General features: G+C 43.7%; 1 protein-coding gene across 8 annotated transcripts in view; it reads left to right on the forward strand.

Annotated features, from left to right (window-relative positions):
- The window catches only part of Lpp (LIM domain containing preferred translocation partner in lipoma), a 651,895-nt gene that overhangs the window by 37,766 nt on the left and 592,329 nt on the right, over positions 1-21,800 (forward strand). Inside the window, exon 1 of one of the 8 annotated variants that reach the window (XM_047563185.1) lies at positions 14,802-14,929. The exons of the other annotated variants lie outside the window; for them this stretch is intronic. The gene's annotated coding sequence lies outside the window, so the exon portion shown is untranslated. Of the gene's footprint in view, positions 1-14,801; positions 14,930-21,800 lie in introns of those variants that run through there. 8 annotated transcript variants of the gene reach the window in all.

Genomic DNA, 21,800 nt, shown 5'->3' on the forward strand with positions numbered 1-21,800 from the left:
ATGAGTGGTCTGGTAGAGACTGGATGTGAATGACTGCTTTGCCAAGAGACTCACTGGCTGTGGAAAATATGTAACAGGAATACCAAGTTGAATGATTGTCTTTCTTTTGCGAGTAGAACAGAACTTGGGTTAAATGGCACTTGCAGCTGAGTTTAAAGTTTTCCTGGCATTATACTCTGTAACCTATGTATTCATAGTTTTATCTGACTGGATTGGTCAGTGGATAGTTTTTAAGAAAAACTGGAGTCACAAACAAGGGAATAGAAAGAGATTTGGATTCTGACCAACTTTGCAGACCTGATTGAAGTTATAATATTATAAGGTATAAGGTATATGGCATATATTTATAATAAGGGAATACTTCTGGATCCTTATTTCTGCAAAGTGCTTTGTGTTTTCACTATTTCATTTGAATTTTGCAGTGAGCCTATGCTATATTGCTATATGCAGAGTTGGAGCTGTATTTTTTTTTTTTTTTTTTTTGCAAAAAGAGCATCTTTCTTTTTTTTTAATGGTAGAGATAATTTTATTTATTTATTTTATATTTATTTATTTATTATTATTAGTTTTTTAGTTTTTTCCTCCCCTCAGGGGGCCCGGGAATTCGAACCGGGGTCCTTGCGCATGCTAGGTGAGCGCTCTCCACCAAGAGCCTTTTCTTCAGCTCCTGTATACCATTTTATGGAAGGAGAACTGAGGCTCACTCAGAAGTAGAGTTCCAATTTGAGATCTGTTTGAGTGGTAGTTCTTTTGATTAGTGTTTGACAAAATTATTTTGCCCTAAAGTAATTTAGAGATTGAGAAATTTTGTGATTTTTGAAGGGGAAGAATGAAAGTTATACTATTAATATTGAGCTACATCAAGGTTGCTTATAATATAACTCAACATTAGAAGCTTAAAATATAGTTGATAGAGGGAAAGAAACTACAGAGAATTCACCAAGTTTCTTAGTGAAGTAACAGTGCATCCATCCAGTCTTGCACTCATTCATCAATCCATCATTTTATCATATTAAAAAAGAAACACACACACAGCATGCCAGGTACCATGCTGAGCCCTGATTCATTAGTGTTAAATCAGAATGACATGGGACAGTTGACAATTTAAAGTGTGTTTAGTTTAAATTGATGTGTGCTTTCATTGTAAAATTCTCACATTTCAAAAAGGCATAGTGCAAAAACGATATCATTAATTTTCTTATGTTAATAACTGATTGACATGCTATTTTAGATATATTGGGTTAAATAAAACATGCTATTAAAACTAATTTCTCTTCTTTCTTCCTTTTTAAAAATGTGACTGCTAGGAAGTTAACAGTTATGAACATGACTTGCATTGTCCCTCTCATGGACAGACTGGTGAAGAAACTTTCTGGTGACAGAGAAAGTGAGAGCCAGGTGGATTTGCCCTTCTCCTTCGTATTTGTCCCTATGTCCTCTGTCCTTATTTTCTTTTGGCTGCTTCTTTTTTTTTTTTTTTTTTTTTTTGGTACTGGGGATTGAAACCAGGGGTCCTTTACCACTTACCCACATCCCCAACCCTTTTTATATTTTATTTAGAGACAGGGTCTCTCTGAGTTACTTAGGGCCTCACTAAGTTGCTGAGGCTGGCTTTGAACTCATGATCTCCTGCCTCAGCCTCCTGAGCCACTGGGATAACAGGTGTGTGCCACCACACCCTGCTCTTTTGACTTCTTAACCCCTTTCAATGGGACGGAAGCTGTTCTCACGCAGGTCTGTGAGGCCACAGCTTTTGTCTTTAGCGCCGTCCCTCTCTGGCCTGTGTGGTACTGTTGCTCTTCACCACTGACTTCTTGGGCATCCTTCATTTGTCCCTCTCCTTTTGGCCTCTCCTGGAGATCTCTTTGCTGGCTCTTGCTCATCATGTCATCCCGTGGATAAAGGAAGACAGAGCTGTGCTTTGGTCGTCTTTATGTCTTTGTGCTCTTCTCATGGTTTCTGATGACCTGGTTTGGAGTCCAGATGCTTTTTTTGTAAGTGCCTTTTAGACACTTCTGCTTACCTGAGGCCAGCATGTCTCTGGGCCTTGTCATGTGCCCAGTCACTCAAGCCTAGAAATGGAATCTTCTGGATTCCTTCTCCCTTTCCCTCACCTTTGCATCTAGTGCTCCTCAGATCTTACTGAGCCAACCAAGGCAACAGCTCCTGCTCCTCCTTCCTCTACCTTCACTGCCCCTCCTCAGTTCAGGCCCTCGGCATCTCTTTCCTGAAAAGCCCCTGCACTTCTCAGCCACCTTCTTTCTCTAGTCTTTCCCTGTCTTTTGCATTCTCTGTTCTTCCAGAGTGAGATTCCAAATGTGCAAATCTGTTTATGCCATGATGTTCCTATCTTTGAAACCCATCAGTGATTTCTTCATTAAGGGTAAAATCCCAAATCTTTTGCACAAGCTAAAAGACAGGGATGGCATGAGGCAGGGGGTGATCCGGCCCCTTTCCATTGTCCCATTCTCGTCTCACTAATGCATGTATCCAGGAATGTGTCTGGATTCTCCATAGCCTCCATGACTTAATATTTACACTGTTTACTTGTCTGAAGCAACACTCCCTGCCCACCCAGTCAGGGTCCCACACACCTTTCCAGATTGCTCTCATTTCTGACCCCTGTGACCTCCATTGCTTCCATGTTAGGCTGTTTGTTGAACTTGGCTACCTTTCCTGGAGGGCAGGAGTTACTCTTTTTATTTCTATATCCTCAAATAAAAAATAGGTGTTGGAGAGTTATTTGTTGAACAAATAAATGTGAAACAATAAAGAGTAAAGGGAAGGCGTTGTGGGAGCTGTGATGGAAATTCCGGCCTGGCAGCGGGGAGTAGGGAGGGTCCTGGGAGAGGTGGCCCTTAAGCCTGGCCCTCTAGTGTGTGGTTTTGAGGTAGGAAAGAACAGAGAAGTCTCTAGTGGTCATCCTCAGTGTGCTGCGTTCTCTAGGACACCAGGATATCAAGTAGGCCTGCCCTCTGCTCAATGCCATCATTACCAGCATAAAATAAGGAGGGTAATGTCACATGTCCCTTTGGGCTAGTGTCTTTTGTCCCTTAGCTGGGTTATATAACTCAGGAAAGCCTCATTCCCCCTACATACAGCTGGCACAGCAGGCAGGCACCCCAGTCCCTGCTTGAGCCACCTTGGAGGAAAGGATTGCAGAAAGGTTGCTTATGTTTGCTTCTTTCCTTCTCCTTCAGAGCTGGAGCAACCTTTCTGGATAACAGAGAGGTGACCTCGGCAGTCTGAGAAGGAGCAAAATGAGTCATCTCAGGCCCTAACGAGGTGCATGAGGGACCCTTCCTGAGAATGAGGGTCAAGTAAGGTCGTGCTTTGCCTGGGGTGAGTTTTGCCTTGGGGCTTCGGGCAGCACTGAAGCAGAGCTGAGCTAATTTTACCCACAGGAGCTGACTGTGCTGAAAGGCAGGGCTTATGACATTGGCCTTATCATCCTGTGATACCCAGAAAGCTCCCAAGGTACAACCCTGTTATGTCTGGGCTGCTTTTTTTCCTCTTCCAGTTAAATACATTTTTCCCTTAGATGTGCATACGGGGAGGAAGGATGCTGAAGTGCAAAGAGTTCCAGTTTTGGGGAGAAGGCCATGGAATTGGATTTGGATCCTACCTTTTCCCCTTCCTTAAGAGATGCCTGACTGTGGGCCAGTTTTGTAATCTCTCTCTGTTTCCTCATTTGCAAAATAGGACTTAAACCTATGTCCCAAGATTGCTCCCAGGTTGACACACTTGGTGACACTTAGCAAGCTATTACTGCATGCAGGTACTGTCCTGGCTGTCTTATTTGTAGTATTTCCTATGAGGAAGGTGTTATTGCTGTCCCTATTCTACATATAAGGGCACATGAACAAGGAGATTAGGTAATTTGCCTCAGGCCACCAGCAAGCACTGAGAGTTGGGAATTGGACCCAGACCAGAGGTTCCAGGGACCACACTCTTTTTTTTTTTTTTTTTTTTCTTTTGCGGTGCTGGGGATTGAACACAGGGTCTTGTGCTTGCAAGGCAAGCACTCTACCAACTGAGCTATCTCCCCAGCCCCACACTCTTAACCTCTGTACCGCATACCCTGAGATAATAAAGCTTTGTGCCTCTGCATAATATTTTCTAACTCTCTCCTGTGTATGAGACCTTGGGCTCCATGCTGAGTAAGAAAGCAGAGAAATTGTGCTTCACTACAGACTTGGTAGGGGCAGATAGAAGTCCAGAGGTTCTATGGAGGATATATTTCAGCATCAGATGTTGCAGGCTCTGGGTCAAGTGACCCTCAGCCATTCTCTCATCTCATCTTCACAACCCCTTCAACAATCAGGCATTATCATACCCATCTTACAGATGTGCAAACAGAGGCCTAGAGACATAGCATTGCTCCTCATGTTTTCTGAGTAGGCACAGAACAGACCGAGAGTGATTGGTCTGTGCTTATACTTAGTTCTTTGTTTTCTCCATTAAATGTGCTGCCTCCCAGAGTTATTATTGTCACAGAACACACAACCCCTTTCTTTCTGTCTTAACAACCTGAATCTAATGTCTATAAAGAACATAGTCATCATGTGTGGTACCAGAAAGATAAAAAGGAAGGGCTGGGCTTGTTCCAGTTCTTCTTTGCTATAACAGATTACCCCAAAACTTCCTAGCATATAACAATCGTTTATTATGCTCATGCATTTTCTGGGTCAGAAATTTGAACAGAGCAAAGCGGGAAAGGCTTCTCTCTACAAGGCTGGAAGGCTTGAAGGTGGGTGCTAGAGGCATCTGAATGTTCACTTTCAAGCCAGTTATCCATGTCAGAACATCTCTATATGGTCTCTCCATGTGGCTCAGAGTTCCACCTAACTTTCTCATAGCTTGGTGGCTGGTTTCCAAGAGCGAACCTTAAAAGTGTGGGAGAGAGGGAGAGAGATAGACAGACAGAGACAGAGAGACACAGAGAAATAGAGTCAGAGAGAGAGGGAGAGAGAGCAAGTGAGAGTGAGTAGCAGGTGTCAGGTGGAAGCTGGATCTCTGCGTTATACTCCATTGATTCCAGGGAAGTGGAAATAGAGTTCACCTCTCAATGCAGTGGCAGAGTTCTAGAAGAGCATGTCAGTCTGGACATACTCCTGGGGTCACATGATTGAAATCACAGTGTGCCAACGCCTCTTTTGGCCAAGCAGAAGAGAGAGAGGAACAGATGTTTCTGGAGTCCTATGTTGTAGGCTGTGCAGAGTGAGATGGGTCAGACATGAGGCGAGCATATCTGTGAGGTGCAAATCTCGAAAGAGGCCAAGCTAGGAATTCTCAGGAAAAAGTTAGTCATTAGGCTAGGAGGTGCTTCATTATACATGGATTAGAGTTTGCACTGACCATAAACTAGTTTGTGCAATTATGATTAGCTTAGTAACCTATTACTTATGTCACTTTGAGAGTTCTAGGTCTATTTGTCTCATTATGATGAAGTGAGATTTTTTTCTTTCCTTCACAGAGGCAAGTGAGAAGGTCTTAAATATGTATAGACAGACATTGGTTTGGGGCAGATAAGAAATAAGAGGAAGGGATGAATGATCTGTTAATTGATCCATGTTTTTTTCTCCTCCTGCATCTCAGGAGGAATACGTATAGACAGACATTGGTTTGGGGCAGATGAGAAATAAGAGGAAGGGATGAATGATCTGTTAATTGATCCACGTTTTTTTCTCCTCCTGCATCTCCTGTCTAGGAAAGACAGTCCATACAATTTAAGTGGAAAGGGAATGAATGATTCAGGGAAAGAGATGCTAACGAAATTGTTGGAGAGGCCGGAGCAGTGCATGTCAGAAAGCTACACGTGGAGCTATGGAGCGTAAGGATTGAGTCCATAGCCTTGATCCAGGCAGAGGAAGATGGGATTAGGAAGCCCCTGCTGAAACCTCTGCAGCTTGCCTCATCATCCTGAGTTGGTGACTGGCACTGGACTGCCACATGGAGTGACTTTTTGACTCTTACTACTCCATGCTGTAGGTTGCTAGTAGAAATAGCAGGAGGACAATTTAGCTTCATTTCCACCTTCCGAATTGCACACTGATACATCTCAGTGTTGGAACTTTGTTTACTAACTTTGAGGGAATGTGGAAAATGTGGATTTAAAAGTGCAAATAGGCTCTCTCTGGAGTAGAGATGGACTCTGTCTGAGCCAATGAAGAGAATATGTGTGCCCCCAACACATTCATTCAAAATTCCCAAGGGTTATTATCCTGAAATACAACTTTTTATAAGTAATCATAGTATGGCAATAAAATTAAGTATAATATCTGGTATTTATCTTTTTATATAAAATATATAAATTAATATACTTACTATGCCAAAAGAGTGGACTGTATGCTCACTTTCAATTTCTTAAATGAATCTTTCTTACTTTTGACAATGGTGGTTGATTTATAATCTTCCAGTTAGTTTAATCTCTTCCTAGGAGTCATGCCATAGGACAGTTATTCTGTTTACATGCAAACATCTGTAATGCTTTGTGAATGAATGGATGCTCCAGTCAACTTGTGGTATACACAAGTTGGGCTACTTGGTACCTAGGTTTTGCAAGATCTAGGATCCTGTGATCCTGGGAGAGCTGGGCAGTTAGCATTTGGATGTTCGAAGAATACTCAACTTACTGTGAGCCTAATCCTATGCTAGATTTGGTAATGTGGGGAGAGAAAAGTCACGGATTCTTCTCTAGGAAGCCCACACTGAGAAAAGAAATAAGTCAAGTTCATAGTAAGAATAGTACAAAGAAGGTCATGATTAATGTCACACATATTAGGTTGAGCAAATTCAGGGAAAAGAGATTTTCCGACCAGGCTGAGAATAAGGGCATTTCCTGTGGAGTGAATGTGTTCCAGTGAATCTCAGTTGGTGGCAGTACCATCTCTTTAAGGGCATTTGAAAGTGTGGCAGATTATTTTTTGTTGTCTCAGTCTCTGGAGGCCAGGCCACTGTTGGCATTTAGAGGTCATGGCCAGGGATACATGAGACATGCAGATACATTACTTTTTCTCCAAAGGGCAATTTCTTTCCACTAAGAACTACCAATACACCTTGGAAGATGTTTGCAATATGGATATTTGTTTTGGGGAGTAGAGGAGTAGCCTGTCAAACACAGATGATAGCATGAACCAAGAGTTCAGTCTGAGTAATGCAGAGAATGTGTACTGAGGGGCGGTGAGTGTGTTTATGATGGGAATGCATTGAGTTTGGGTTGTGGAAACACCTGAGCTATTAAATAAAGTCCCTGGTCTTACTTTGTTGCTATTGATAAGCCACTTAAGATATTGGAGCAGGGTCCTTGAGAGCACAGACCTTGCATTATCTAATGGCCACGTATCATGTAGACATCAGTAATGTTTTTGAATTAATGAATACCCCAGTCAATCTATGGTTTACAGGAGGTGGACTATGTGGTACGTGGGTTTTACAAGATCTAGGATCCTGTGGTCCTGAGGAGTCCTGGTAGTCAGCATTTGGACTTTTGAAGAATACGCAGAGAGGGCATGGTGGCTGAGACTGTCTCCACATTCCACTGAGTTTATTGTGGTTTGGTGGCAACCGTAGGGAAGCATTGTCCTAAGAATCTTGAAGGACAGAGGATTCTTCCATGGACCTTCCTTGTGGAGCCCCTAGGCCAGGAGGCATGCAAGGAGCAAACTGTGTGTTTGCATTAGTGCTTTTGCTTCTTGAGCTTATTATTAATTACCAATCAAACCAGCAATTTGCTGACAAGGTTCATGCGCTGTGACCATGACTGCAGTTGTTCTTGGGAGCGGCTTGCTGGTCTGCATGGAGATGGCTGCTGCACAGTGTTCCTGGTGCTGGTCATGGTGGCTTTTGAACATTTGGGTCAGTCCTTCTTCTTTCTTTACAGATGGGCTTTGGAGGTTGGAATGGGAAGCTCACTGCTGAATTGAGCAACCATATACTGCATGTGAGACACCTCCTTGTTAGTTTCTCTCTACAGTATTTCTAAAGTCTTTGAGGTGAGAGAGAAAGAGTGTGTGAATGTGTAGGGAACTTACTTTGTTGGATGGAGAAACTGTGATTCAGAGAAGGAAAGTGATTTGCCCAGAGTCATGTGGTGAGCTTGCCTCTGGGCCAGCACTGCACCTTTATAGCAGGGCTTAAATTGCATTCTGCTATGGGAGAGAGAGTGCAGTGTGCAGAGGCTCTGGAGCCAAAGGCTGGCTTGTGGCTTCCAGCTCAACCACTTACTATACAATTTGTAAAATGAGCATCATGGTTATATCTGATAGTAAACATTCAAATAGGTGAGGCATGTGAAAAGCATCGTCAACCACAAAGAAATGTGCAAATATTTCTTATGGCGAAGTGGATGTTTAGGACTGGTATTGGTGGGACCATCTTTAGAGAAAGGGTAGGTCAGTGAGGACTCCCACTGACCATACCCCAATCATAGAGTACCCCCAAGGGGTGCAGAGCTCATGTGCAAGGAAGAGATTTTGCACCTCTGAATTCTGTTGTGTACAATATTGTGGCGAGATAGAAGATGGGATTGTTCTCATCCTGGCTTTACAGATGAGGAAATTGAAACTCAGAGAACAGAAGGGATTTCTGAAGCCATGCAGGTAGTTGTGTGGAAGCTGGGCGTAGGAATGCTGAGATGAGCACTTCCGTGGATGCTGATGACCCAGAGCAGTGGTTTTCTCATACTCCTTTTTCTCCTTCCTCTATTCCTCTATTTGTTGTCATTTCAGAGATTTCCAGATACAAACCATAAGACTTTGGGATGCAAAATGTGTTGCTCCCAGTAATTCTTGTGACTGTCATGCTGTTTTTTCAGGTTGAACATGTCCACAAGAGCAAGGGAACAAAGAAATGGGCCCCTGTTGCTAGCTGAGCATCTTTGCTCTCCCTGACTTTCCATCTGCAGGCTAAGATACATTTATAGATGGATGATCATAATATAGCATTTATTGTAGCAATCTGCTAACTAGTTTACTAAACTGATTAATTCCCTTTTTTTGGGTAGATAACTAATAATGTTTTCTCTTTTACAAGTGAGAAAACAGGGTTAGAGAGATTAGTAAATTGCTTGAGAGAAGATAGGTCATAAATAGGCTGTAATCCAGAGTTTCTAATTGGAGATCTCCCTCTTCTTTGCTACAACCTGTCCACATTGCCTGTCTCCCTAGTAATAGTGCCGAGCTGCTGTTAAGCAAGTACATTGCAGACTTTGGGAGTTAATGGACTTGGAGGCTGAAGAGCTTAGAAGGCTGATGATTTTCAAGTCATGCTTCCTGGAGCCTGAGAGACTCTATGAGTAGCCTTGGAGTTGCAGTGACAATAGAGGGGAGAAGTGGAGGGGAGAAGGGGAGCTCTAAACCAGATGAGAAAGAAAATTTTTGCTAGTAGGAATAAAAGTTTGAAAACCATGGTAGTAGCCCAACACCTCTTTTTATTAAGACAGTCACTTGGTACCAGCCACAAGCTGTGACTGGTCCTAAGGCTGAGACCCTTCAGCCTAGAACTCCTCCTTTAACTCTGAGGCACTTTTGTTAGAAGCATCTCCTTTATCTCAAGTTCCCATCTTTCCAAGGAAATGTTTGTTCTGTCTAGTTCTCTCTGAGACCTTGGGTGTACCAGCTGGAGGTTCAGGTTCTGAATAGCTGCAGAACCTGCAGGCTGCCCCATGTGCAGGGTCATTGACCTGCTTCTGTCAACCTAACTATGTCTTCCTTTTGGACCCTGGTAACCTTGCTTATATTGGATCATTTTCTGTGCAAAGATGAGTTGAAATTACAGCTGGTATTGTGTTATTTTACTGGCCCAACTTTCAAAGACATTGTCTATGTAAATATGTGCAACTATTGAGTGTCCACTGTGTGCATGTTGCTGAGAACCAAGTCAGAGTTCCTGATACAGAGGACCTGGAGGGAAGACATAAATAAATCTTGTCAATTATTTTTGGAGACAGTTATGTTTGTTATATGTGATTATCATACATGTTAGTTATGTGAAGAGGATTTCATCTCATACAAATAAAATGGGCAGATTCTGAGCAAGGGGAAAAAAGAGTACAGTCTAGAATTTTATATGGGATTGAGTTTGCATTATGGGTTACTTAGTTCCGGGTTCTTGTACTTACTTACTGTTTTTGAGACATATGTACTTTTCCTTTTCTTTAAGCCTTCATTTCCTCATCTGTGATATGGGAATCAGACTGCCCAGCTCAGAGGGGTATTGCTGGGATTAAATGAGATAGTATATGTCAAGTAAACATTCATTAAATTATAGTCATTACTGCTATTATTTGGCAGTGAGGAGTTCATTATTTTTTAACTTCATTAGTGATGTGATTTGTTTTGCTTCTCAGTACTCTGCTTTTAGAAATAGAGTGGAGTCACCTCAGCCTACAACATTTGACTTTAGTTTATGTTTCTAGCAGCCTGTGTTTCTCTCCAGCTGTTTGCACTTCTCACTAGTGGCCCACCATCTTCTGAACTTGACTTAGCTTATTTTTTCCTGGACATAGCTTCTCATTGCCTGGGTTCAAATCTTTCCTTTTGCCTGGATTCCCTCTGATCCTTCTCCTCTGCCCCCTGCCCTGCCCTCTTGTAATACCTATCCCCACAGTAATCGGCCACTGGGAGGGAAGACATGGAACTCAAGGTGTTGGCCACATCCTGTCCTCCATCACAGTCAGCCTTGGTCTTGTGGTAGGCCAGTGAGCTCTTTGAAGCATCTGCCTCTCACAGATCTTTGTGCTGTAGTCTCCCTGAGGATTCAAGCACATATACGTAGTAGGCACATGTCTCTGCAATAAATTAATGTAGTGCCTTTCTCACGTGTTCAGCACACGGAAGCAAATGATAAAATGAAAACCAGAAAATGGTCATCATTGAGCTGTGTGCTCCTCAGCCTTGGGAATGAATTTCTGGGCAAGATCCAGTCCACGATAAATGACAGCGATGACTTGGCTCTTTGCAGGGATTGAAGAAATTCTCAACAACTAGTGCTTTGGGGGAGGCCTGAAGGAAGCCAGAACAGCCTTTGCGTACTCTCAGGGCTCCTTGGGACCACCCCCTCCAGCCCAGGTGATCTCCCACAAGACCTCTGCTATGTAAATGACCTCTGCTGCCCTGAGCATCCCCGCTACCCACTGCCTGGGATGCCAGAATTCCAGATTGAGCTGGACTGGGAAGCTAATGGATGGGAGTTTACTATCATTTTGATATCTGCAGTTTGAAATATCTTGTGCCCTTGATCAATTCATGCTTGGGCGCTTCCTGATGTTCTCTGGTAAATAGCTATTTACTGTACATTTATTTCCCCACGGGCTTATTTCAGAGAGACTGGAGCCTGTGTTTCTAACAACTTTTCCAAGGAAAACATGGAAGGCCACATTTCCCGAGTTGAGAATCTCGGGGTATTCCAAATGTCCATCTCTGTTACCTCTCTTTGGCCCAGTGTTTGCTTTTAGCTGAAAGGGGAGATTTTGTCTTGAGCTGTCCCGTGGCCATATGTGACTTGGAGTTTGAAAATCTGACAGCTGCTGCTGAGCTTTGAACTGCAAGAGTGAGCAGCATGTAGACATAGCCCTGCCGAACTTCAGATCATTCTCCTTTAATTCCCAAAGCCTTAATGTTTCTTTGTCTTGTGAATGACCTCACTGTTTTTTATGTTTGTAATGGAATGCACAGTCATTTACAAGTAATCGCACAATAATCCCTTACACTTTTATAATGCCTTACCCTTTTCCACAGGGCTTTCTCTCTCATTATCTCATTTGATCCCTATAACCACTCCAAGGGGGAGGCAGAGTCTCTCTTTTAATCTCTAATTTTCAGGTGTACAAACTGAGGTTGAGAAAAGTTAAACAGTTAACCAGAGGTCAAACAGCATGGAGCACAAATGGAACTTGAATCTCAAGTAGTCCAACTCCTAAACCTGCGTTCTTTTGTGTTCTTTTCACCTCTTCCTGTTGGTGTGACCTTGGGAGTATAGTTAACTTGTCTGAACCTCTGTTTTCTCATACTATCCCTAAAGGTAGTTGTCAGTGGGAATTAAATGAGACTGTGTGGGAAAGCATTTAATGCAAGGGAAAGCACACTATTAGTGTCAGGCATCATTGTTTTTACTACATGAATGTTGAATTCAAATTCTGTGTTAGAACTGTAGATGAAAGGAACTTTTTCCCCCTTTTGTTAAAAAAAAAAAATACTGAGGTCCAGAAGTGTGCTAGAGTCATAGAGATTACAGGCTTCTAACCCTGTGATTAACAAACTGACCCTGCTTCCTTACTTTCTAATCCTGAGAATCGTGTTGGCAAGACTCTCTTTTCCTATAGAATGGATCTCTCATCTCTCTCTCTCTCTCTCTCTCTCTCTTTCTCTCTTTCTCTCTCCCTCTCTCTCCCTCTCATTGTTCTGTCTTTGGTACAGCCTTGTATCCTGTGGACAATTTTTGGTCTGGCAGCCCTGAAGTGCAATGGTGGGGAGCTGGGAATGGGATTTGCATCCCTGAGCTGCATCCACTAAGGGAAGGAACATGGCACCGGAGATGCCATGGTAGAGGTAGATGAAGAGCTGGTCTCCAAGGTCAATCTGACTTAGTTTCTCACTAGTACAGGTGACTGGATTTTACAGAATATATCTCATGAGCACATATGGCTAGCAGGACAAATGCTGAATGTGTTGCTTAGCAGTAACACATTGGAAAACCCCAGAAAGACTGGATTTCAAGTTGGCAGCAAATGCAGGAGGAGTCAGCAGTGTGGTGTGGTCAGGAGAACAGCGGGAGTGATTGAGGGCTGAAATCTGGGAGAGCTTTGTTTCTGTATATGTATTCACCTACGAAAATTCCAAACCAATGAGACAAGCATTGCTTGACATATGGTCCTAAGAGGCAGAACGAGGAGCAGGAGGTTGAAGGCCAGAGAACCAGATTTTGGCTCCATATAAGGAAGAACTTTCTGGTGGAAAGATGGAATTAGCAGCTGCAGGAGATAATGATCTCTGCCTCACAGAGACCTCAGGGATACCATGGGGGGATTCATAAACAGCCAGGCATTGGGCCAGAGGTTCTTAGTGGCCAGGAGGAAGAGAGGCACACATATCTGAAGGAAAATGAAGGGTCCCTTTGTAGATATGGAAATTGAACTCCAAGTGTTTGCAAAATGGAGGGTAAATATAGAGTCTTTCATTCTGGCTTTTATATCCATCCCTGTGACTCACCTCTTGGATCTTGGTTTTTAGAGCTCTCAGGCTCTATGCAGCTATTTTCTGTGAAATATGCTCCTTGGGATACTGGGAGGAACTCAGGATTCCTGAGAGAATGGAGACCATTCCTTTACTGTCTTCCATCTACCTCCTAGCCCCTCTGGGAGGGCTGCAGTGTTTAGTATTTCTATATTGAATTCAGATTCTGGCATGTGGCAGAAGGTCCTTTGACCCTGTTTCCTTACCTATCTTACTGGTCACTTATATTTGTTAATTTGTTAAACATGCAATAAGTGAGATATATTTGCATGTGGCTTACTTGTTAAAATATAAAACAAGTGATCAAGTTAGTGTGTGATGACTATTTAGAACAACTAGAAACTGCTTTAAGAGCACATATTTGTATAATTTGGGGATATCTACTCAGTTTGTAAATTGTTAGCTGCAAGAGGAGAGCTGGACAACACCGCGATGAATGACTTACTGGGGTTTAGGACTTGGGTCCTCTCACTCCCTGCCCAGTGCTATTTGCAGATTGAAAACTCCCTGGGGTGAGATTCCCTGTAGGTCCAAGAGCCAGGGAATGGGAAATGATATTGAAAAATGGCCCATCTTAGCCCCAGAAAGCCTTTACAACCAAGAGTAGAGCAAGATCACACTCAGGCATAGAGCCACTGGGAAGCCAAAAAATGGAGTTGGGTTTCCTTCTTCATTCGGGTAGACTCCTGCTTCCTCACACCTCCACACCCCCTCCTCTCAAACCATCTCTCTCTCTCTCTCTCTCTCTCTCTCTCTCTCATTCTTTCTCTTTCTGTAATTCAGTCTGGAGTCATTTTAGACCAGATTCATTCCTGACTGGCTTCACGGGCCTAGCTTCCTCCTAGAACACTCCATGGGACTTCAGGGTCAGAATTAACTGTACGAATTAAACTGGGCGACTCGTGGTCTTCTCTCCAAGAGCAACAAAGTTCTGTTGATAGTCTGGTTTGATTCTGCAACCTCAAGCCTGCTGTCTGCCCCGTGCAGAACTCATACTCTACCAAGCTCCTAAGGAGGACCCCTCCCGAGCAAGGGAGTCAGGGACAGGGAACTGAAAGGAGTAGTTATATGACCTGGGTACCATGGACTAGTTCCTGGCAATCAGCTCAAGGGCATCATTGAAAATGCTGCCCCTGTTCCGAATTAATAAATTTATTTCATATTGTTGCATTTTGGATGGTCCGGTTCCTAAGGCGAATTTAAAGCCTTCAAACGAGTCGCTTCCTTGGAGGCTTTCTCCTGTAGCAGGACGGCTATGGAATCATTGAGACTCCGCTTCTGTGGGGTTAATAATTTACTCTAAGTAAGGAATTCTGTCTTCAGTGGGGCATGTTCTTCAACTGCCAGAGCAGAGAAGGGTGATTTTTCTGACATCCTCCAGCCTGCTTCTCCATATTTGGAAATGTTTACCCACCACACTGATCTATTGGAAGAGAAGGTGGTGACTCAGGGTTTAGGAGAAGCAGGATTTGAATTCTTGTTTCCAGAAACAAAGTCGCCCCCCTCCCCCTGTCCTGCCCTGCCCTGCCCCCTCCATTCCTCTGCCCCTTGTTCTGGAGGTTGAGGAGAGAATGTCTCAGTTCTGCTCCCCTCAGGCTTCGGGACCACCTCCTGGCTGTGTCCTGTTCTGGGACTGAGGGCCTGTGAGAGGGAGTGAGGGAGAGCTGAAGGCAGCTGCCTGTGGGGCCTGACCTCGTGTGAGTACATCATTATTGCCAGAGGGAATGGCACTTCTGCCTGCGACCCAGGGCTCCCTTGCATGGTGATGGGAGATACTGCTGGGAATGCTGGCTCTTTTAATTTGGGGTGTGGACAACTGCTTTCCCAGGAGACTACTTCTCACAGTGAGACTTAGAAATGGGATCTGCCTGAGGAAAGATTCTATTCCTATTTCAAAAACATGAGACAGACATTTCTTCCCACCTGAGGCCTTGCTTGAGTTGGGTAGAAAGGTAACTTGGAAGTATTGTCTGGCCACCAGGGCAAGAGCATCAAGACAAAAGGGATGTTTGTGGATACATCGGAAGGAGTGGTTTTATGTTGAAAAACAGTGATGGTTGGAATTAGGAGAATTCAAAATGTTGGCCGATAGCATTTGCATGGCATCCCAGATCTGGAATGAATACCTTGCATGCGAGACATTGTGTAGATTTGATGGGTTGTCAGAGTTGGAAGGAGGCTGAGAGGTTATTGGCCCATCTGTCTTATTTTATAGTGTGATAAGGGGCGGGGCAGCCGAGGGAGCCTGGTGAATTTGCCCTGGAGACCGATGGCTAATTAGGTGGGATTGGAATCCAGACCTCCCAATTCATTCTTCTTCCACCAGACTAAGCTGCTGTGCAGGCAAGGCAGAGGAGGATGCCCATTTGCAGATGAGGAAATTGGGAGATGCCTAATTTATCCACACTTAACTGATCTAGTTGGTGAGAAAGTGAGGACTAGAGTCTACTTCTCCCAGTTCAAACCTCTTTTTACTGGAGACATGGGCTTAGGTGCCTGAATTTGTTTCTGCCTTTGCTTTTTAAATTATACTCTTCTTGCTTGGTTTCTGTTTAACTTTTTCTTCTTTTGTCAATGTTGTTTAATGTGACCTTCTCATCTCCTTTGCTGCCTATATCTTTTCTTTCCCCAAAGGAGATGACAGCTTATCCAAAAGGCAGAACTGAATAGTGTAGACTTTTATTTCTGTTTCATTTGTGGCAGTGAAAATTATGCATAAGCCTTGAAAGACATCGAGCAGAACTTTCCATCTAAGTCCCTACCGCGAATAATTTGAGAGTTCTGGAGTATCATTCCCTTTTGAAAATGACCCCTGATTTAGACTAGATTTTAAACACACTTGCGCATACACACTCTCACACACACAGACCACACATGCACTAACTCAACCCGCTTTGATGTGACCAAAGGAGGACCAAGACCAAGAGGGCACTGCCCTATTATATCCCCTCTCATCCTGATTTTGCATGATGAGCAGCTCTTTGTGGTCAGCTCAGTTTCTGATCAACTTGGTTCTCCTTTCTCCAAGGCTGAGAAGGAGGTAGATCTGTGTTTGGGGAAAGCACTTTAATGCCAGTGGCACTATGTGGCAGGGGTCATGGAACAGTGGAAGTGTGCTGATTCCTGCGTTAGTTCTGGCCAGTGTTGAGAGGAGGGGAAGCTGCTTTCTAGGCTGCTCTGCAGCACCTGGAAGAACTTGCAAGGGACTCCCAGGGACCTGTGCACAACCCGTCTCCTCCTCTGCCCATCTGAGGCTGGCAGAGATGTAGGCTCTGCTCATGAAGTGGAATGAGACTGCCTTGAAGAATGGAGGTTTGGGGGTGCTTTCTGCTGTGGTGCTGAGGACAGGGACACTAGGAAGTCAGGGTTGATTATACCAACATGAATACTGTTAATAGGGACAACTGACACAATTGCTTACCAACCACTGGGCTAAATACTAAATACTTATTAAATCATCACCATAGCTGACTGAGAATGAGTACTATTTTTATTTTATTTTATTTTAAATTTTGGTGACAGAGACATAAAGTAAAATTGAGCATCCTGACTGTTTCTAAGTGTATTGTTGTGTGGTGTTAGGCACATGGACTGTGTAATCAATCTCCAGAACTCTTTATCCTATAAAACTGAAACTGTGTGCACATAGTCAATTAGCCCCATATCCCTGAGCCCCTGGCAAGTAGCATTCTGTATTCTGTCTAAGTGTGATTCTGCTAGGGACAGCATCTAAGTGGAATCATACAACATTTTGTGTGTGTGTGTGTGTAAGCGTGTGTGTGCACACCTTTGCCTGGCTTACTTCACTAAGCATGATGTCTTCAAAGTCCATCTGTGTTATGGCATGTTTTGGCATTTCTCCTTTTAATAAGGTTGAATAAATATTCACTAATATTCATGCCACACTTTGTCCATTTATGTATTTTTTTACCTGCATTTTATAGAAGGATGAACTATGGCTTTGAGGAGAGAAGTTGCCCACAGTCACAGTCAGTAGTGACTTGGCATTTGAGCCCAAGCAGTTTGACTTCTGAATACATGTGCTCAGGAGCAAGCAGATATTGGACCCTTGCTAGCAATCAAGTGTCAAAACAGGGTGCTGCTCAACTGGATAGTGACAACTCCTCACACATTGCTGTGACATTTCAATAAACTCAGTGTTCCTAAGGGCTAGATACAGGTATTTTGCTTGGTTTTGTGTTGGTCTCCGGAATGCTCAGAGCCAGACTTGAAGCCTGCTTTTCGCAAACGGTATGAGACTTAAGGTTCATACTTCTTGTAATCATCTTCCTTTACCTTATTTTACTATCTCCCCCATTTTTTTACTTTAAGAAAAATTATGAACTAGATGCATCTTTTGTCAGGTGCTTTGAATCCTTTTTGGAAGAAGGCAGACTATATAAATAAATGGCATGGTATGCAATACTTTTTCTTTATCCAGTCTTTAGCATGGTGGGCAGAAGCAGACTGGGACATGTTTCCTTTGGGAAGTGTCCTGCTCCTTTCTTTTATTTTTATCTTTAGTTGTAGATGGGCACAATAACTTTATTTTGTTTATTTATTTTTTTATGTGGTGCTAAGGATCAAACCCAGTGCCTCACACGTGCGAGGCAAGTGCTCTACCACTGAGCCCCAGCCCCAGCCCTGGCCTGCTCCTTTCTGAGGCTCACTGGTCTCACCCAGAAGATGAGGTCGCTGTTGATGACCATGAACACTTAACTGTGCAGAGCCCTCCAGTCAGCGCCCCTCATGTTGACCTCTGGTTCTCCTGACACTCCTGTAAAGCAGGTGGGGCCACTCCCATTTCACCTGTGATTAAACCAAGGCCCAGAGAAGTGGGAGAACTTTCCTGAGATTCTGTTCCTGCTTAGTGATCCTGGTCTGCTTGACTCTGAAGCCCAGGATGCCAGCTACAGCACAGGCTACTTTCCTGGAGGTAATCTGTCAGGTTACTCCTGTCTGTGCCATGTATTCGTCTAATTTCATTAAATCTTTATTGTGTCCCACTTCTGTGCCTCATACCATTCTAGGCAGTGTCCCAGAACAGACTTTAGAGTGAAAAATTAAACACACAAAACAACGATCCAGTGGAACTTACACTTTAGAAAGGATGTGGTGGGGGGAGGCCGATAAGAAATGAAGAGAGAATTAAGAAGTTTTGATTAGCAATCCCGAGAATTCACAAAGGGCACAGGACGGTGAGTGTGGAGTGCTGCAGGTGGTGTTCAAGCTGAGATCTGAGTGACAAGGAGTCTGACCTGCTAGCACCGGGGAGGACATTCCCGTGGTGGACAGTTAGCCAGTACAGAGCTGTGAAGTGGGAGTCAGTTTGTGTTTGGCTGTGGCAGCAGGTCAAGGGCTGTAGCGGGGAAATCAGGGGAGCAGAGCCACCTGGAGCTACTGGGCGTTAATCAGGTAGAGACCTGAACTCACTAAAATCTGAGTCCAGGTGTGATGGGGACCATCTGTGTTATGTTTTACAAGGGCAGGTACGTTGTAAGGAAAGGGCAAAAGCAGAAGCAGGAAGGCTAGGAGGGGACTGGTCCTTCATCCTGGTGAGAGGTGGTTTACTTCGAGATGCTGATAGGTTCGGGACATGTTTGGAGTGATTGGTAAGCGGAAGTGGAAACATGTTCAGTGGGGGGTTGCACAGATGGGTGACTGTAATTCTGCGACCCAAGAGTGTGTGTGTGCTCCCCGCTTTGGTTTCTAACCCTGGGCTTCTGGCCTAGGAATGGAGGGCAGTGGCCTCCTGCTTTGACTTCCTGTCTGAGAGCTATTGGAATGCCCCAAAATGAGCCCTGCAGAATGTGCAGCTTCCTTTGCTCTCCCTGGGTATTTTTATAAAGCATTCTTTCCCACCAAGAATGTGGAACTTTCTGAGTGATGTTGACTTTATGGGACATATTTAACATATTCCTCTTTCTATTTTTTGCGCTGCTGGGGATTGAACACAGGGACTAGCGCGTGCTAAGCACATATTCTATCCAGAGCTACATCCCCAGAACTTATTTGTTACTTGGTGTGTCCTCTGTTCTACGGCCCTACTCAAAATCTCTGTAGAGGCCATATTCCACATGGCCTCCCAGGATGGGCCAGGAAGGCTTGGTGGGAAACTTGGTGGGGCCAGGGAGGCTTGGTGGGTCCTCTGCCATGGCTAGAGGACTGTGCCTGGGTAGGGCACCTCCTACCTCTCAACTCTCTTCCTTCATTTACATGAATTTCTACCTGCTGGTCCTTATCAGCTTCCTTAATTCCTTTTCTTTTGCAGTGCTGGAGATTGAACCCAGGGCCTTAGCTTGCTAGGTGAGGGCTCTACCACTGAGACAAATTCCCAGCCCTTTTTAAAAATTTAATTTTGAGATAGAATTTTTTGGCCAAGTTGTCCAGCTTGGCCTCCAATTTGTGATCCTCCTGTCTTAGACTTCTAAGTTGCTGGGGTTGCTGGCAGGTGTCCCATACCTGGCTTATAATTCCTTTTAATGGGCTGGGCTTTCTTGAAAATACTCCATTTTTCAGTGTAGAAACGGGTCTCAGAGAAGTTAGGCAAATTAGTCAGTGTTCCACAGCAAGGTAATGGCTGAGTCAGGTTAGAATTCAGGACTCCAAGGAGCCCTGCACGGCAGCTGCCTGAATGTGACCTCATGACCCTGGGTATCCCATGGTCATCTTATACTACAATTGACTTAAGCCTGCAGATCCCCAGAGATCATCAACAAAATAATCTAAAAATCATTCCCAAGGCTTCTTCACACAGTCTTTTTCAAATAGTTTACAGTCTTGAGTTACATGTTTTTTGTTTTTTTTTTAAATCAATTGAGCTTCATTTCTTAAAAACGGTGTTTTGTTTGTGCTCACTTGAGTTTTTTTTTAAAAACTTCCTTCATATTACCCATTCAGTCAACAAACATTTATTGAGTTCTTACTGTATGCCAGGCATTGTGCTAGGTGCTGGGGATTGATTCAAAGATAATTTGGAGGCGTATGGAAGGGGAGTGGATAATTACAGCACAGTGAGATAAGTGCTATAATAGAGGGATATATAAAGAGCTAGAAATAGCACTATGAATAACATCTCTGAACAAATTGCCTTCTTTTTTCCTTTTGGATTATTCCCTTATGTATATTGCCCAAAGTGGGATTACTGGGTCATTTAAAAGATGAAAACAATTTGGCACAAAAAGATGTAATGACTTGCCTGGGGAATACAGCTCAATTTTCAACAGGGGAAAAAATTGTTGACAACTCCAGATTTAGACCACTTCTCCGGGAGAATTGGACAGTTGTTATAGTACCTCTATCAACAGGACAGCTTTCAGGAGGGGGGGCACTTATTCTAAACATGCCGTCCCACATGTGGAAATACACGTCCTCATATTCAGTCTCACAGCTGAGTCCTTCTCACAAGAATCTAGCGCTGTAAGTATTATTGTTTCCATTTTACAAATGAGCAAACGCTGCCCATGTTAAAAGGAAGCAGTTCACTCAAGATTCCATAGTTAATAAGTGGAAAATCCAAGAGTGGAATGCGGTTCCTTTGATTCTATGATTCCCATCCCATTCTCCATGCTGCATTCACCAACTGGAGTAACTTGTGCCCCAACTGGGACCTGGAATTTACTTAATGAGCCCCAACAACTTTCAAGGTCAGGGTCCATGAAATAGGTGTAGACTTTCTTACTCCAAAAGTCAAAGCCAGGGAACAGTTTCCCTCTGTCCCGTGACCCAAAATAATCCCAGGGCCCATTATTCCTGATCTTGGTCTGGACCTGTGAGGCTGTTTGCTTAGCTCTAGCACTGGAGCAGAGATCCTAGGTAGAACTTAATATGCCACAGATCTGCTTTGAGTTTTTCTAGTATTTAATGGCCTTAAGCAAAGATTCCTTGTTCCTAGTATTAAGGACCTTTTGTAACTGAACACAAATATGCGTCCACAATGAACTTCATTGATGGCCCTCCTCACTCATCCTTACATCAAATACATTCCCTGCCTCTCCTTAGAGAATAACCTACATTTTCATACCTCCACGTTTTTAGCTCATAGTGTTCCTTTAGTCTGAGATGACCTCTCCCATCTCTACCTGCAGAACTCTTGTTCCTCCTATAGACCTCTGCACAGATACCATCTTCTGAAGAGAGTCAGCCCAATCCCCATCTGCTCCCACACCAACCACTCCCTTGCACTACAGGTGATCTCCCTGTTCTACTAACTCATTCCACAGTTAGTTAGGAAATAAATGTCTGGTGCATATGGGCATGGGATCCAGATTTAGATCTGGCTGTGATGCTTTCTAGCTGTCGGTTAACCTATTTGAGCTGGAATTTCTTCAACAGTCAAATGTGTGTAAGTGATTACCACATATCACAATGTGTTATGAGAATTGCATTTTTATCTGTTCTTTTTCCTTGTCATTTGTCCGCTTCAGCATTATGTCTCCTTTCTCCTAAATGGGGAGCTGTTTAAGGGAACGAGGGTATCGCATTTTCCTGGGGCCTTGGACATATGGGAACTGCTACCAGGCACCTTTAAAGGACAGAGAGATTCCATACAACCTAACCGTTGGCATT

The sequence above is a fragment of the Sciurus carolinensis genome, chromosome 9 (genome assembly GCF_902686445.1).
Source record: "Sciurus carolinensis chromosome 9, mSciCar1.2, whole genome shotgun sequence".
Lineage (NCBI taxonomy): Eukaryota > Metazoa > Chordata > Mammalia > Rodentia > Sciuridae > Sciurus > Sciurus carolinensis.